Consider the following 19489-nt stretch of genomic DNA (forward strand, 5'->3'; position numbering starts at 1 on the left):
GTTCAATAACCATTCGCAAAAATCTAACCGTCTCTGAAAATCTTGTCCTCCAAGTGCCTGATGTAAATTAACATGATATGGATATAATTTGTTGCCATTTAAAATCCTCCAAGCTGTCATTTGACTCATCCCAGCGTCGATTGCAAGTCTCCTGGTTGAAACGTGTGGGTCCAGAGCAACAGCGGCAAGGATATCAGGCGCTCTTTCATCCTGTACATACCGTCCGATGCGCCGATTCTTATTGTGTTTCGGTTGTACCAGTCATCTTAACTCGATCAGCGAGGCGTTGAAACACTTTCCTCGACTGAACGGGTCGCTGAGGGTATCGCTCAGCGTATAATCTCTCAGCTGCTCTATAATTTTGACGACACTCACCCAACACCATCAGCATATCGAAACCTTCGCGGTTTGAAAATACCATGTTGTTACAATAAAAAACCCTTTGCACATGTGTGTATGGAAGAAAAATGTAAACAAATAATGTAAATTTAACATTAAAATGCAGGTGTAAAGTTACTATTACCTGTCGTAATAATGACAAAAAACTACGTTGCTATTTACACAAAACAATATCTGTCTTACCTTTTCAAACAAAAACACTTGAATTAAATCGCAGTAGCCGGGAACAGCAGGAATCATTTGGTTTTAAGTCAGCTTTTTTATTTATTTATTTTTATTTCGTAAATAACATATTTATTAATTTTATTTCGTAAATAACACTTTTTACAAAAAAAAAATGTTTCCTACAAAAGTTGTTTGTTTTCAAAATACCTATCCAACGATACCACACAAGACCTAGGGTTCCATTTGAAATTCTGAAATTGAGTGCTGTTACGCCTACTTCCGGTTAATTCCGGAAATAGAGACTACTACCATTAAATTCTTCAGGTAGGCTTTGGTAATGAAAATTTTTTTCCTAAAACTCTAAGGCGTCTCTATTCCAAGATAAAAGCCTGGGACGGGTGCTCTGATTCACCCTGTACAGTTACTTTCTCAAAGTATCTAGATATATACTTTACACTCGACTTTACAGTTACAAATTATTTTTTCTTACTCTCGATTAACATCGAAATAATAGCTATTTATTATAGAACACGATAATGGGACATTTTAACCATTGAGTGAATTAACTTTCACGAGATGGTTAGTTGCCCTTTATCGTCGTGCATAATACAAAACTTTATTTTATAGCAGAAGCCAGCAGAGGTCCATTTGAAGTAAGAATGACAAATGTCATTAGAATGTACAATCACCTGTTTCACTTTATCCTAGCGGTTAAAGTGATCATTTTATGTACACTCGCGATTAAAGAGCAACTTAGCCTACTCATTCCAACCTATTAAAATGTCAATTTAACAGCTGCTATAAAATAAGTGTTTTAATGGGACAAAACAGGGACAAAACAATTTATTTCTTATATTTCATTTTTAGACATCATTTTTTATATGTATTTTTTAAGCATTAAATGTATGCATTGAATTTATCTTAAACGGCGGTGCGGTAACTCGAGCGCCAGCAAAGGATGTAACCTTGCCCCTGATCAAGGTCGGCGCTACCAGAACGTTGCCAGATGCTCAGGGTAAATAGCCGGAAAAGGGTGGCCCCATAACGGGGTCAAAAGCTCCAGGTAAACAGACGGAAACCACCCACGACTTAATCAGATGTTGTTTACTGCAACTCATCAAATTAGCTACTGTTATGGTGGTTTTATACATTATCATTACTTCACTAGCGTTAGATGATTAGGAAATATCCAATAGAAACAAAGGTATGGCCTTGTTGGTTAGCGACGCACGATAAACCTTTGTTTCTATTGGTTATTTCTTAATGATCTAATGATAGTGAACGTCCATCATTAACAGCTACCAGAACGTTGCCAGATGCTCAGGGTAAATAGCCGGAAAAGGGTGGCCCCATAACGGGGTCAAAAGCTCCAGGTAAACAGACGGAAACCACCCACGACTTAATCAGATGTTGTTTACTGCAACTCATCAAATTAGCTACTGTTATGGTGGTTTTATACATTATCATTACTTCACTAGCGTTAGATGATTAGGAAATATCCAATAGAAACAAAGGTATGGCCTTGTTGGTTAGCGACGCACGATAAACCTTTGTTTCTATTGGTTATTTCTTAATGATCTAATGATAGTGAACGTCCATCATTAACAACGTGGTCCAAATATTTCAGAGGAGGACGGCAAATGACATTTTTCGGGGTTCATTTTTTAGTTTGACTCAACGGAGGCGACGGAAAACTTCTTTCTAATTTTGTAAGTGCTTCGTGAACGTTCTCCCCAATACGATAATGTTTTCCAGATACGCAAACATTCGTGGCTCCATTTCAGGCTCTATAATCCAGTCCAAAAGACGCTGGAACGTGGCGGGTGAGGAATGTAACCCAAAGGAATGACTTTAAATTGGAAAAGTCATCTGCCGGCGATGGTAAAAGCGGTAATACGTCGAGTTTCCTAAGTCAGCGGTATCTGCCAATAACCTTATTTCAAATCGAAGTTGGGAATGAGCGGGTTTGACTTGACGGATACGGTGCAAAATTCCATTTATGAACGGTAACGGATAGGCTTCTTTAACCGTAACTTAGTTCTCTTTCCGAAAACTAATACAGAAACGCATCTGGTCATCTTTCTTTCGGGCCATAACGATTGGCGAACTCCCAGACTTTCGGACGGTCCTATGATATCTTCCGCTAACATACGAGAAGAAAATCTATGCCAAGTTCTTCACAACCGAGCTCGTGAGCATGGTGCATTGGTTTTCAGGATTGTGATCGGAACTATATAAGCACTATGGATATCCACCGGTTGGTTCGTAAAGCTCTTGGCTTGTTTATGTTTCGGCGAACGGATGGTATCATAAACTAAATTAACTAAACCTCTCGCCAGGAAAGATTGCCGGTCACAGAACACTTGATCCCGATCTACAATCTGTGTTTTTCTAAAGATGTGAGCGACTTCCGGGATAGTATCGTATCATTGTTAAACTAAAAGACTTTTCGTTCAACATTGGCACGATCCTATTCCGGAAGTCGCTCGCGTCTTAAGAAAAACATAGATTGTAGATCGACACAAGGTGTGCGTAACCGGCAATCTTTCCTGGCGAGAGTAATACATGTGGATTAATGAATGAAATGCGGATCCGGTATCGATCAAAGCTGTAAATCGGTAAACGGCTGACCAAAAACGGTAATAAACGGATGGGGCGGTAACTTGTATCGCAACAGCAAGTGGAGAAGTGTTATCAGAATTATGGACGAGACGGTTCCGCGGATTATTTTGGTTCCGACACCCACATTCTCGCGATATGACTCCTCGTCTACCACAGCGAGAACAAAAGAGAATTGGTTGATTACGACACGGTGACCTCTAATGACCAGTTTTTCCACACCACCAGCAAGAGCCTCGTCTGAATTTGCAGATTGACTGGTTGCAGGCGGTCGAAAGATACAGTCACCTGTGGGGAATGCGGTGCATTTTTGTTAGTAGTAAGGGTGGGGTGTTCGGAGCAAGGGTTATTTGATTGCCTCGGCAAATGTAACGACCCTATTCGGTACCATTGAAGAGGTAACAACACATAAAGTAATTGGTCACTCAGTACAATATAACGGAGGCTTATCTCATCCAGTCGTTCCAGGAAGGAAATCTGATCGGTATTCCCCCAAAATAACAGGAAGAATATAGTGGTTAGACGGTGACATCGTCCAGACTGGAGGTCATGGTTGCGGCTGGTAAAATCCCTGAGCGGATGTAAGACAGTCACACGAAGTGCTTATCGGGGTAAAAGTCGAGTAAGTAAATAGTCAGAGGCAGAGTCAACAGCTGAGCCGACCTGGTGCCTTCACGGAGAAAACGGATGTCCTGATGACATGACTTTTCTCGGGTACTCTCGGTATTCAACTTGAAATTATTCAAGTCTGGCAACATTTTTAAGTTCCGAGTCCGATAAAATATTTTTTCCGAGATCGTCATGAACCCGCCATTTTCATGACTAACAAAAAAAAGAAGTTCAGAACCATTGGCTTGCTAACAAATTGGTGGCGATAGATTTGAGCAAAACATTAACAGTCGAAGGGAAAATACTCTTTTTAGCTCGTGCTATTTTCTTCAATATTTGCCACGTTCACTTTTTCAAACGTTATGCTGTATAATTTTGTCGGTGTAACAGCTACAATGTAAGTAACGTCATGATATGATTGAAACGTTCTCCACAAACGAATCGTGGAGAACGAAATACCCAGTGCAGACAAAAAATGTGTATAATAATTGGATGCAGTTTTTCATTATTCTTTGCATTGGAAAATAGATAATTCTCTAATTGAGCGCTTGAATCCTTCTCCACGAATTTTTATTTAAATTTAAATCCCAAAATTCGCAATTTATATACGTATTATGTTATATGTCCGTCGATAAGTCCGATCGTACGTCGAGTAAAAAATACACATATATACTTCAGCGTATAATTACAACGACCCGTTACGTACAAACGGCAAAGGAACATGCAAATGAAGTAACCACAACTCCCCGGAGAAATTAAAGCTGTATGTAGACTTTGCAGCAGATAATTTTGTTACCGCGCATTTAAATTTAAATTTTGTCCTAATATAGAAAAAAAGTAGGTTTTTAATGAACATTTTGCATTTTTGTCTTCTGCAAGTTCTCATTGGTAACCATTTGAATACGGAACGAGTTAAAGCGAAAATTGTTTTTGCATGTTAACTTTGTAGTTAAATGGCTATTAACACGGGAGCTCTAAAAGGAAGAATAAATTGTACGCGTCCTTTTGTGAAATTTTAACAAATAAATGTGTGCCGATAGAATAAAAGTGATAGAAGCTGGGTATGTAGGGAAGCTATTTACTAAGGATTGGTTAACCACAAGTTGTCAAAATCTGGCTTGTCCACACCAAAGTCGTTAATCAAAATGGGTTTCGTTCCTCCGACACACCTCACTACTGGGACACGAGAGGCTTTCTGTCAGCAATTTAACGTTAGGTACAATTTAAGAATGGAGTTAAAAGTAGTAGAGTTGGGATGTTCTTTTGCTGGGTTTGGGTGTCTTGAGTTATTAAGTTGTTTACAGTTGCAAATGTAAGTGGAAGAGCCGGCTCTGGACCATAAAACCCGTATTTGAGGCCAGCCGGGCTAACTCATCGGCTTTCTCATTACCATTCGTTCCAGCATGATCTTTGACCCATGCGAGCTCAAGGGTGTTGCTACTTGCCCTAGTGCGTGGTCACATTCGGACACCAACCTAGAGGTAATTTTACAACTCTGATTGGAATACAGTAGGTTCGCCTAGTGGTTGGGTGATATGGAAGTTCTTTGGAGTGAATACCAGTGCCTGTTCCTGCCATTGTTTTAAATCCATCTGTAAAGATGAATGTGTCTGGTTGGGATGCCATATCCTCATCAAGAAAGATAAATTTGTTAATCCAATCGCAAATAAATTAGTAGATTCGTCAAAATATCCTTTTTTCGGAAAGTGCTTGCCAAAAAAGGGTTGCCATTTGAAAATACTAGAAAATGTAATTTTGCCAAATTGTTTTATTTTTGTCTCTCATAGCCACGAAAACTTTGCGATTGTAATTTTCTGAGATCACCTAAAGTCCTTACATTAGTTTGGGTCCGATTTCAGGAAATTAAGCAGACAGTTCAGAAATTGTGAACCGGTGGCGCTCTTCAGTGATAGTAGCCATGATAAAACAGCGTTCAAATCAAAACTACGCCACGTAATCGCCATCCCGGTTGGTACAGTGACAGATAGATTACTGAACACAACTGCGGAATCCTTACGTCACCATGACATTGCCAACCTAACGGACCTTTAAAAAAATAGCCCTCGTATTTAATACCCATACCTTGAGTGGCGAAGAAGAACTATCAACCAACCCCACAAATTTTTAATTTTGTTCAAAATATTTTATGACGGTACCGTTTGCATTTGCGCATTGGTAGGGCAAGGGTAAGATTCACCAATTAAGAGGCGTATTCGTTATAATAGGATAGATGAAGCGCTTAATTTTTCACTGAAAAAGAGAAACACGTCTGCATTCGATAGCAATTCCATTATGGAGTCTTAGGGGTGAAATGTCTCGAGTCATGACAACGTATCCAATATCCACAACAAAAAGACAGAAAAATGCATCGAAAGAAAGACGTACGTAATATACGAAGCATGTCTACAGCTAATAAATATGTATAACACTTTATATCGTTGTAGACGAATCGGAATGTAGAATGCGCAACTAAAAATAAATTGTAAACAACATTTATTAACTTCACTCGACAACCCGTAATTCTGTTATATAAGCTTTCAGTTTAATCGAGTAAAATTTAATAACTTATATAATAAATTTATACAGGATGCTTTAGTAGCATCTCTCTCGCTCTGCCCCTTTTTATCAACGACGTATAATAAACTCGGTGTATAAATTAATCTGATGGCATGCGTCCTAACTTTTACCCTTATTAACTCTATGCATTGTTGAACTTTCGTAAAGTTAGCGAGCGTTGATGCAAAGCAGTTGATTAACAACTTTACAAAAGCTAATAGATATTCATTCGTCACTGTAAAATGTGTTTTAATAGTGTGACAATGCTCTAAAGGAAGTCGCGAAAAAGCGCTTCAATCATTTTCAGCGAGAGAAGCTTTTTGTGTGGAATATTTTTTTAAGGGTTGTAGTACGTAATACAACATCAACATTAATTTGAATGTGCCTTTGTGGAATGATGCTACACTTTGGGATTTATTACTCGGTGATATTTTCGTACGAAATGAAAGTAATCAAACTAAAAGCTGAAAGTTTAATTAACTTTTTTCATGCTGTACCCACCTTTGGGTTTAATTACTTTTTGGGTTATAGTATTCGTATGATGAAGACCATATCCAAGTGTTTTGGTTGTTTTTCATTTTCTCCAATATTTCCATTGTTTCGATGTCCAGTTGCTCTGTGTGTAGATTTATTCAATTCAACATAGAGAATAAAATCCCGCAGCAAAATATCAATCACGGGATTTGCAAGATTTTAAAAAAAAATTTTAAATGTCAGTCACTGCGGCCTCTAGGACAGACGCTCCGTTTCGGCGGCTACGCCGCCTCACCTCACCCAATTTTATTAAATCATCGCGCACATACGTCCAACCATTCCCCAAAGTTTCATCGCAATCGGATCGGTTTAGACAGGCATAAGAAACATACAAATATTCATTTTTATTTATAAAGGAAAGGAGAGCGAGAAGAGACAGTTAAGTTTATCTGTTCCCAACAGACAGTGTACACAAGAGAGTATGTACGAGAATTCCAGTCATTAAACTAAAATTGTCTTAAATAGTTTATCTAAGCGTATTTACGTGAATAGGGTTTGGTTGCATCTTTTCGAGGTAAAGTTATTTTCATAGTATTCCTTAATTCGTTAACACGTTTATCTTTAGGTTATGCCGGATGTTTTAATTTAATTACCTTTCTTTCTTTTACCGAATCGCAATCCGAAACCCATTTGTTATTGGGGTACGTAAATTTGAATTAATTGGATTTTAGGTTGATTTTGGCATTATAGTTTTTGGGTATATCTTTCGTGTAACGAGCATTAACACTCCTATCGATGGAGTACCGTTCTCTGCCATTGATTACATGAAAAAGAGAAATTGCTAACGTGCATTCAACTGTAAAGTGCCTTTTATTTATCTTTCTCGTTTAGCGTTATAGTTATTTACATAAAAGTCAGGTGCGAGGTACATTGGGGCCGAGTACTTTAATTTCCGAGTCAGATAATGTCATTTTACTGACGAGTTTTGTATTTAATTTTACCCGAAATCGTATTTCAGTATATTGTATAACATTTCAATTTGTACATAAAACAGTTTTGTCAATCTGTCAGTGATGACAAGAGTCATTATAGACATTTAGCAATGTCAAAAATGCGGCCGGTAAAGTGACAAGCGGCAAGAAACGTAGTCTGATCTGCCTCTGTTATGGAAACTGAAATTTCCTGACAGAAAGTAGGCATGAAAATGAAGGTTTCAGGACGATTTTGGGTAAAGGTAATTGGTTATGATAGTAGATACTATAAACTAAATGGGTAAAGGCTTATTTTCAGATTTCTTTTACTTATTTACCCAAAACAAACTTGTCAAGTTTGCGTATTTTAGAGAAAGTTTGAACGAAATAATACAGAAATCCAAGACAATAAACGAAAAAATGAGCAAATACACATTCAAGAAGCTGTACAATTTTTTGATAACTTTCCGTTCATTGGTATACTAATGGCATCTTATTTTGGAAACCCTTGCATTTGACAAAATCGGTACTGATTAGTGACGCAACACACGGCAGGCTGTAGAAGTATTGTAAGTAATAAAAGAATCATTTTTCAATGGGGAGATATAATATGACATCATTAAAATAAAAGAAGCTATTGTATTCCCAAAACTTTTATTCTTTAGCGTGAGTATATCTCCGGAAAGTGTAAAAACCGTGTTGTTAAATGTACGAGGGTGTGTGCGCTTCTATAAGGTGGAAATATTTCATATAACATTGGATATTGCCCTCGTATCCAAGAAGAAAGATTTAGCCTGCTGTTTGGGTTAAATAATACCCTTTGAAATGTGTACATAATTATTTAAAAGGTTATTACCTTCTTTACACTGATTAATCAATTATTTATTCGTCAGGTGTGATATCAATTGGCGGAAGTCATGCATGCTTAGACGAACTAAGTGCAACGCTGAATATCCCTTTACTTGTATATCGAACAAAACGTTTGAAGTACCAACTGTAACAGTTTTATTATTATATCAACATTTTGTTCGTATTTCCATTTCAATCACCCTGTTTATAACTTTTCTATTCTGTGGTAGTCACCTTTTGTAACCTTCACATTCGTTTATTTCCGTACCTGCCCGTTTTAATGTTGTATATTCCTATTATTGGTCTAAAAGCCAATTTCCGCTTTAGATAACCTATGTAATTTGATACCGTAACCATATATGGTATTGTAAGCTTCGATTGACCGCGTTATTGGTCGGAGCAAAACTTCGTTGTTTCATTGGGGCCGGAAATGGAAACATTCAGCGTGTTTTACTTGCTAACCCGAAGAGAACGGTCGTGCGGTTCATCCTGATTTAAGTGCTAATTTAGTTCCTGTTCATTTGTTTTCAACAATTTGGCGAAAGCATCTTTAAAAACAAGTGAACCATCATTGTACCTGCCATTTCTTTTTGGGCATGGTAACCATTTAATCCGAAAGGAGTTCTTCTAAAGGAACGTAAGCATAATTGTAAGTTCTCTGTGTGTTCGAATCCACACTACCGTTATTTCTATTTTAGGGGACCATTCTGACAACGATCGTAGGATAACTTCCATTCACTTTCGTACGTTCACGAAGCTCTTTTATTTTCCGTTGACTCTCTCCATGTAGAGGTTCGCATTTATTCTTGTGTAAAAACGTACCACCCATTAGTTTATTATTTTAGAGTTCACGTATTGGGGTCAAGAACTACGATCCGACTGTTTACCTGTGAAACGAAACTATAGACCACATTGTGTTGCGGATAAGGGGGCATAGGAAAGTAAATCGACTAAGTACTGGAGTGCAGTGTGTACGATCTAGCATCAAACCATTGAAATAACTTAATGGCCGAGTCGTACATATCTTGAAGCCGCTACCTTACTTCCGACACTTTGTGTAACACTTAGAGCAGCATTTGTCATTCAACGTGCAACCATATACCAGGACCTAAATATTGATCGTACGGTGATGTAGCATTGTTAAACCTTTTTGTAAATTTGTGTGTTTGCGTTTGACCCACCTCGGTGGTGATCAATTGCTAATTGGCCTGCATAGAGCCAAGATTATTACTGTTAATTGGTAAGCTTGACATTTTTGGGGTACAATATTTTAGCTAGTCAAAAGATTACTCTCGTTATGGAGTGATAACAATTTATGTAAGGTACGAACGAGCTCGTAAGAACCGAATAATTTCATTGCCCACTCAAGCTATAAATTAAGGTATCTATTTTCAATTTAATTCATTATTTTGCCACTGTAACGATATTTGTGTGTTAACTCCAGAGATTCTGGTGTATTTTATTCAACATTTTATGGGAAATTTTATGTAAACCCCTTCTTTTGTTAACTTTGGGAGGATTCATATTTGAGTTGCTGCTTACCTTAAATAAGATTATGAATTCCCAGTGGGGAATCTAAGTTGTGCAATTTTGAATTTATTTCATGGTGCAGTGCACCGAATAAAACTTTTTATTTGTGGGTCATTAGTTGCCTATTTTAAAGCTAAAGCTACCTTTCCTAGTTCCGGTAGTGTAAGCGAAACTTATATTGGAATTAGGTGGCGCCCAGGAAATTTACAAGAAGCCACAAAAGTAAGTAGTGAAGATTTATTTGGAATCGATGATATATGATGAGCCATTACCAAATGTATTAATTCTGTCACCCACTACCCTGTGTATTTGTCTTGCTCTCTCCGCTGTTTACTATTTGGTCAACAGAGCTAGCTGGCCGGTCAGCGGCGTGTGTTTTTTTTTTATTAAAGCACATGGTATTTTGTAGCGCCTAGCATTTTGCAGCTTGCGCGTTATACAACATAACATTTACAAGGGGTTTTCGAATGTAGCTTGGGAAGAAATTATCGCTGCAGATCAGGAAGAGGCACACATGGCCAGAGAAAAGGTGAAGGGGATAAAAACGGAGTTCCAGTTATAACTGTTTTGGTAGATTGCGCTTGGTCAAAACGTTTCTACAAAAATAAACAATGCGCTGTCCGGTGTTGCATGTATGGATGAAGAACTAAAAAAATAATATACTTGGGCGTAAAAAATAAATTTTGTTCAGTATGTGTTCACCAAGAAAACACTAAACGTAAAATACCACACACACGGACAGACAGGCGAACAGACAGATGGACAGACAGACAGACAGACAGCAATACAAAATTATAAACGATCTCGCGCACTGTTAATAATATCATTGACATTCACGATAAATTGAGCTATTGTTCATAGAGAGGACTAAACGCCATGGAAACGCATAGTAAAAATAGTGAAAAAGGTACCACTTTCCATACGATTTTTTTTACAAAAAAGGCCATGTAATTTAATAACTAGAAAAAAAGAACACTTTTCCTATCGAAACGAAACTTGTAAACGGTGTAATTATTACCTAACCTATATCCAAAGTTATATTTATTTCGAACGAAAGTGGCGTATTTTACCATCGAAATTGATTGAAAAATATCAATTTTGACACCTTTAGGGCAAAATACACAAGGTCATAAACCATTTATCTCTCTGGCATTGAACTAACTTTTGCACTTTTTCCCACCGAAATTGTTGTAAATATAATGGCTTCGAATATAATTTATAACGCACTCATTATTTATTTATTTGAGGAAAGAACAATTAGAGATTTATAAGAATGAGTAGGTACTAGTTTACGCAAATGGCCTTCATAACAATGAACAGAGATTTCTAATGTTACTTACCTACCGGCAGCAGCTTATTGCCCATTTATAAAAAATGTAGGTCTCCAGAGAAAATTGCCAGAGGACTTGATGTATTGTGGGCTAGCTATCATTGAAGTTGGAACAATTTCAAAAATTGCTATAATTTTGTAATATTAAAACCTAGGCAATAACGCCAGGAATATTTGTTTCCTTTTTTCTATTTCAAAATATGGCACCCTAACAGCCCTCCACGTTACCCCCAGAAAAAAATATTATTTCAATACATTTTAATAAACCCCGGCATTATTGTCTAGCTAAAACATTCACCTTTCACAGGAATATTCGACCCATTTTCCATCTTCCCTCAGAATGCAGATATCGTCTGGAACGAAATCGAGCGTTTTCGGGCGCAACGATACAGGTGTACTGTCCAGCCTTAAGTTTTAACCGAATATGATAGAATATGTTAGACCGAGAGTTAACGACAGACTTTTTGCGATGATTAGTAAACGTCTGTTATCGCAATTTTCGCTTTACATACGTTAAAACTAGCGTATAAACGTATATCATACGTCTGTCTGTTGAGCGGTTAGTGTTCTTTTTATTTAATTTTTTTAATTTTGATAGCACAAACAAAAGTTTTCTGAGACTTTACTGGGAATTGCTTCCTCTTAGTTCTGTTTTTTTAAATTCTATACACATGCGTAGAACTTATAGGGCGACATCATTTGCCATCATGTTGTTAGTACTAGGAGTAAATCTCTGATAGGTGGGGCAAGCTCTATGAAACGAACGAACAAACCATATATGTGATGGTTCTACGGGTAGTATCGATTTTTGTTATATACAGGGTGATTCCTATAGTACCTGCCACCGTTTGGGAGCGTATAGGGGGTGCCTAGGGGAAGTCTTTTCATATAGGACACTTGGGGTCGGAAATCCAAAATAAGGGCGCCGGAACCAAATTTATCTTCTGGAATTTCACGCCTGTATGTAGGCAACCCAACCGACCGACGTTTCGCGCGGAGCGATGCAGAGCGAGTTAGCGCACCTCCACGGCCGATCCATCTGTCCGGATAGGTTTGGTCCAAGTGTTCCCTCACCTGCCGCCCGTAGTGAGCAGGGCACCCATCGTGCTGGAACCAGTGGTCCCAGTACAAATTCACTGGAACATCCATTAAAAGTTCTGGTAGCACCTCGCGCAGGAAAATCAGGTAATTATGGGCATTTAGACGCGGAGGGAGGATGTAAGGCCCCAGTAGGTTGTCCCCCAGGATGCCAACCCAAACGTTTAAAGAAAACTTGTCCTGGTATCCTCGCGTAAACGTTTCATGAGGATTGTGCTCCGCCCAGTAGTGGCTGTTACGAGGATTGAAGGTCCCCTCTCTTGAGAATCCTTTCTCGTCAGTAACTAGCACGCTCTCCTCAGAAAGTTCGGATTAGCTTCTTCCTCCTGGACGACTAAGTTGCAGAATTCCAGCCTCCTTTCATGGTCACCCGGCCGTAACTCTTGCACTTTCTTAAACTTATAGGGGTGTAAGTTGTTTTTGTTGGCGATGTTCCACACTGTGTGTTGACAACCCACCTGATCTGCTACAAGTCGAGTGCTAGTACGCGGGTTTGCCTCGAAACGTTCCAACACATCCTCCTCTAAGGCATTTACCAACGGGCGATCGCGATCACGGGCGCTAGTGGGCTGCGAAATAGGAGGAGGTCGGTGTAAACAAACAAACTTTTCGAAATGGGTGCTTAAATGACCCAAGTATCGATGTGCATCACGAATCTGTGTGTAAAGTTAAGCCTCCGTCAGCTTACCTGCAATTGCCCTGTCTCGCACAGTCGGAAGTGAACTTCTTGAAAGACCTGTCTGCAGGGTGACTGACGGTTTGGATACCGCTCAGCGTACGCTCGTCGTGCAGCTCGTGCGTTACCATTTGCCAATCCGTACATGAAGTGCATGTCCGCGTATTCCGTGTTAGTAAAACGTGCCATAGTGTTTATTCACTTGATACCCGTCGTTGCAGACGGGATTTCGTGGGTTTAAACAAAATTCTGATCAAGTGTCAGCCACACATCGCCGCCTGAGATCGCTCCGTGTGCACCGCCGGCCGGTTGGGTTGCCTACCTACAGGCGCGAAATTCCAGAAGGTAAATTTGGCTCTGGCACCCTTATTTTAGATTTCCGACCCCAAGTGTCCTATATCAAAATACTCCCCTAGGCACCCCCTATACGCTCCCAAACGGTGGCAGGTACTATAGGAATCACCCTGTATAGAACCTATCTACACTATAAATATTACTCTAAACATTATTGGTATTTGAAAATAAATAACAAGGCGTAGCGAATTGAAATAAGATGCAAATGCGTATCATTAATGTATAATGCACTAAATCAAAACCCTAAAAATACGTGATATTGCTAAATCGCATATAAATCATGCATTCTGTGTTCGAGGTAGTACACTGCAAGATTCATTAATTGAAATAAAGAAATCAAACCCGAAAATAAAGCAAGCGAAAATAATGTCGGAATCCATGAGCTACTTCCTGTAAAGCGCACGAATAAAGTTGTGGTTGCAGCCAGATTTCCTGCTGAGAATCCCGCTATCAAGATAAAGTTATCATGCTGGTATATTGTCCTCGGGCTGTCTTGTTATTAACTTTGGGTTAATTTATTGAAGCTTTATATAAAAAGTATGGATGAGAAATTTGTTGTTGCGCGAGTTAGGTACATCCGTTGATAAAATAAAATTCCAATAAAAATATCAGCGGATGTAAGAGGCCGAAAATGGCGATTGTTTAAAATTGAAGGTAGAATGTCGGGAAAATTAGTTTTACCTTCGTCAAATACGTGCATTGACAGCATCGTCGAAGATAAGTACATAAATTGACCATAAGGGACACTAACGACGTTATGTCCATTTCCTACTAGCAACGTTCTAATATCATGCCCAGTCCTGCTAATAGGATGTTTGAGTTGTATCACTTCCTGTTTTTAATTGTATTAGCTTCCGGGAATTAGGTAGGAAATTCTCGAAGAGCCCTTTAACTATTAACCGTTATATAATGGAATCATAAATGGCAAACTACTTAGAGAACTTTGCCGATATTAATTGCGCGTTGCTCGATATACATTTTAGACGTATTAGTTAATGCACAATTACTGTTCAATATTAAATCAACATTACGTGACTGGATGAAAGAAATTTTTGTCTCGCACTTACCACAATACTCTGCCGTTAATATACATCTTCATTTCCAGAGTGTCATAGTGAAAGGAATTTGTATATCACTCTCTTATAATTAGTTGCTGCGTCTCGCTTCAGGGTTTAACGCACACGAACCCTTCAAGTATCAAAAGCAGTTGAAGTCGTTTTTTCCAAGATATGACATTCAATTACTTTCCCTTTTCTAATAACACGTTTCTGAAACACTCACATTCCTTCTGCATGGCGAGACACTCGCCTACCTGATTAAAACTCCAATTAGTGCGATGAAACCAGACATTTCACTTGCACGCGAAATATGAAAATTGGAAGCTTATAAATAGGAAGTAATTTTTCGCTTCTAAAGATTTGCTTTCAGATTCAGAAGTAGGAGTATTTAGCAACAACCAAATAATTGCCGGTATCGGCTTAACTTCTTTGTGGGATTTTTCTAATTAGACATCTCTGTGGTTTATGCTGTTCCTTGTTTAAAAAATCTATGAAGTCTTCACTGCTTAAATCTGCCCCACTTAAATATTAGTTAGGTACATGCTGCATTAGAAATAATGGTCTGCTCCCGTGACGGCTCTATTGGTGCAAAGTGAAAGCTCGACTGTGGTAGTGAGGTCCTGGTTCGAATTCGTGTTCCAGCATGGATATTTGTAAATGATACTTGCGACGAACTTTCGCCGTAAGCTCGCCAAGACTATGGAACTTTCACAAAAAAAACCCAAATTAAACGGTATAATTACAAAGTGAAACTTATTGACAGTAAGAACAACAACAGCCAGCTGTAATTTACAATATGGAGACGGTGACGGCGACGAGACCCGGCGGATCGGTGGCAAGAACCAGGGATATTTTAACCATTGAGTGACAGATGTTAATTTAATTAACTTTCACGAGATGGTTAGTTTCCCTTGATTGTCGTATATAAACTTTATTTTATAGCACAAGCCATATAAATCATTGTAAAGCTTCTGACAATTCTGAATTTAATTTGGAAATGTCAAAAATAGCAAGCTTAGGTTCTGCCGTCGTGATAGTTTCCATAGAAACAGAAATGTCATATGGTCTAAACGTCATTTTATATCGTGCATTTGAAATAAGAACGACAGATTTCATTAGAATGCACAATCATCTGTTTCACTTTATCTACCCTTACGGTTAAAGAACGGCTTAGCCTACTCATTCAAACCTATTAAAATTACAATTTAACATATAAAATAAACAAACTTAAACTGCACAGAAATTTCCCTAAGCGGGAACACATTCGGAAGCGGTTTCTAAGGGAAAGCAATCAGAGCTGGGAAGTAACTAAAATGTAAGTTACTTTCAAGTAACTAAGTTACCTGCAGTAACTAAGTTACTGTAACTTAGTTACTTTTGAAATAACACTAAAAGTAACTTGTAGGTAACTAAATTACTTTCTGGTAACTAAGTTACCTAAAAACAACTTAGTTACCTACCGAAAAGTTACTTTTTATTGCACACTACCATCGCCGTTGTAATTATATGCTCAGAATTTCTTATCTGTACACTTTTCGAATTCGCGACTCGGCAACTGCACGACGCCCGGCGATGAATCGGCAGATATTTGTTCATGTGATCTGATGCTTATAAAAAAATTACAGAACTTGAATTACTGCAATATTTGGAAGACTCCTCAAGAGACCTTCAGATGCTGCAAAAATACCCAAATATTCCATCAAATTTAATACCGCTTTAACGTCATCCGCTCCTGTTGAACGGTTTGCTTCTTTTTTAAACGCTCCAAAAAGACACGCTCTAACAGATACTAACTTTGAAGTATTGCTTTTGCTAAAAGCAAATGGAAAGCTCGAGAGTACGGAGTGAGAAAGTATATCTGTATAGATAAATGTATTATATGTGTTTCTAGGTATTATGTCTTTATATATAGATATGAAAATAAAACTTTTGGTTATTCAGTATTCAGCTGTTTCTTATTATTTGTTGAAATTCGAAGCAAGCAACTCGAAAGTATCTTTTTAAAAGAACTTTTTTAAAAGTAACTTAGTTACTAGTAACTGTAACTAAGTTACTTTTGTTTCTAAGTATCTAGTTACTCAAGTAACTTAAGTTACTTTTTGGAAAGTAACTATGGAAAGAAACTTAGTTACTTTATTAAAGTAACTTTCCCAGCTCTGAAAGCAATTACGAAAAGCGAGACCATATCCCCCCCCTAAAATTAATGAAACGGAAAGTAGAAAAAAGTTTACCTATTAATCGGATCGGCGCTGCAAAAATTTGCTAAAAGCCAATTCCAATGAATACGATCCCGTAATTTAAATGCAAAGCAAAATGAAACGGTACGGATGCAAAAGACCGATGATTTAAATGCGGTACGGTTGCTAAAGTAAATTTACGGCAAAGCTCAAAATTTCGGTACTGACACAACGTAACTGACAAGGATGGAAACGGCTAAAGATGCAAAACGCAAAGGTTCCTATTTCATAGTGCGTTTTCTATTTATCTAAACGTCCATTTGAGTAGGGACAAACTGGAATTCCCATCTCGCACGCGTATACCTTCCATACGTTTAAACAAATTTGAACTACTTTAATTACGTTCTTCTCCGACGTCTTAAAAATACGGGACCGGTGTCAAAATTCAATTTAATTAAGAGCGCTTCTTTTGAGATAAGGCCCAGCTCAAGCGAACATCGTTAATTATGCTTATGAGGGCATCGCAACTCCAACATTCGTTATTCCAATTAACACCTTTTTAATTGGAATTTAAGTGCAATCGGCGAGGGTCAAGAATTCAAGATAGCACGCCGCTTATCTGTGCTGTACGGTCTTTGAGTCGCCAAAACAGCTTTTCTAACTTCAATTGTTAATTTCTTAATGAAGCCGAAGTCTTAAAATAATAGATCGGCGTCATTTTTCCCATGCCAAGGGCTGTCAGATACTACAAAACTAATTTACCTATCCCTACCGGAACAATTATTAATTAAATACGGCATTATCGGTGGCTACGAAAAAACCCTGACTTTTCCTTTGTTAATTTCAATCCCTAAAACAAAACTAAATATGTTCAGAGCTATGGTCTTCGTAATAAAGCGCTTCCACGTCCTCGACGTAGGTAGTTTCAAGGCTGAAAATAAGTAATTTCGTTACACAGTGGGTTGGGTAGACCAGCCTTGGCTGACACCTCGCCCACTTAAAAATAAATATAAATAATATGTATGTTTTAATGAGGTAAAAGAATTGTTTTTTCTCGGAAGACGGCATATGAAACCAGATGTGTCAAGAACTTTTGTACAGAACCGAATTTGCTGAGCGTATTCTAGAAAATCGAAGGAAAAAAACAGAAATCTGGCAAATGAAAATTACGGTCCCGATATGAATCCTAACAAATAAATCCGAGGTGTTCCCGAAAAAAATAAAAATGCCAGACGCGGAAATAAGCGATGTTGAATTTCGTAGCCCTGGGAAAGTTCTAATTATGTTGGAAAACAAGAGACAGTCCAAAGCTTCAGTCAAATGCGCCCTACTACGTCAATGTATAAGCACAGAAAAGTTTTGCTACATTCCACCTTTGCCTTCATCAAGATTAACATGAACCTGTGGCTAAAGCGTCTTTAACTGAACAATTAGGGGTAGGCAGTGAACGAATGTGGTTTCTTTATAGGAAGAGGGAAATTGGATTTATTAGGAGCTATTCGAGATGGGGTATTCACGCAATAATTAAAATTAAATGTCCATATTGTTGTGAGACCTAACCTACACTTCTGGGAATCCCACGATTTCCCTCTAGCTAGCTCAGTTGTAATTAAAATGAAAACAAAATTTTTATCCGCATCTCAAGGTCCAGCTGGATTCTGCCCCCCTACAGCATTCCAACAATGACATAAATAGGTGGCTTAACCAAATCCTTAAATTCCAATATGAAACTTTACCCCCAGATTTAATCAACTTGAAACAAAGTAAGAGACGCCGACAATTATCTCTCCTTGACTCTAATAAACAAAACCTGGATTGCAATGACTGGTTTAATTTCAAACAAAAAATTGCGTAAATTTCTGTTTTACAAATTGTTACAATTTTAAACAGACAAATGACACACACAAAAAAAGAAAAAAACAAATTACTCAAACATTACAAAAAAAAAACAAGACAAAACAAACCACTAATTACTACTTACTTTTAAAATTAGTCCGAGTAACGTACTCCGATAAAAAGAGGTATCCGTACACAATCACGCAAACCAAACACTCAAACACCGACGTCTTCTCTCTTCGGGTACCCACAAATTCAAAACTTCCGTGTTTCCGCAAAATAAAAAAAAAAAACAGGACGGCGACAAACTTCTTAAACTTCTCAAAAATTCTTCTTAAAACGGCACACACAAAATTCAAATTAAACCTGGATCCACTACGCAAGAATCTTCCACAAAATTCAAAAAAATAACGTAACCGAAGAAGCGCCGGTTGGCTTTGTAACGACCAAAAAGCCCCGCTCTCTTCAAAATTTTCTATTTAAGCCAAAAGCCCTTCTCCTTTCTTCAACATCCCGTCCGCCAATCACGCGAAGCGTCGATTTTTCAACTTCTTGCTAAACGGCACGTACGCCCGGCAATTCTGCGAAGACAACCTTATCTCTACTTCGCGCTATACCTCGTTAACGGCAAATAAAATTTAAAAAAGAAATTTACATCGAAAAAAATTCTAGGAATAAAATAAAAACAGAACACTTCTAAGAAATTGAACCAAAACTATAACATGAAATTTACGCAATTCTGTGTCTCAAATTATTAATACCCCCCCCGGTTAATTAAATGAACTAAA

At 38.0% G+C, this 19489-nt stretch overlaps 1 long non-coding RNA gene across 2 annotated transcripts; it reads left to right on the forward strand.

Annotated features, from left to right (window-relative positions):
- The first annotated feature begins 8793 nt into the window (after positions 1-8793).
- LOC116160092 lies at positions 8794-9749 on the forward strand. Of its 2 annotated transcripts, XR_004143131.1 has the most exons (3): positions 8794-9291; positions 9341-9434; positions 9488-9749. It is a non-coding gene; the product is annotated as an uncharacterized LOC116160092 (long non-coding RNA). The 2 variants fall into 2 exon arrangements; XR_004143130.1 differs by having other exon boundaries at positions 8794-9434.
- The last annotated feature ends 9740 nt before the right edge of the window (positions 9750-19489 follow it).

The sequence above is a fragment of the Photinus pyralis genome, unplaced genomic scaffold (genome assembly GCF_008802855.1).
Source record: "Photinus pyralis isolate 1611_PpyrPB1 unplaced genomic scaffold, Ppyr1.3 Ppyr1.4_LG1, whole genome shotgun sequence".
Taxonomy (NCBI): domain Eukaryota; kingdom Metazoa; phylum Arthropoda; class Insecta; order Coleoptera; family Lampyridae; genus Photinus; species Photinus pyralis.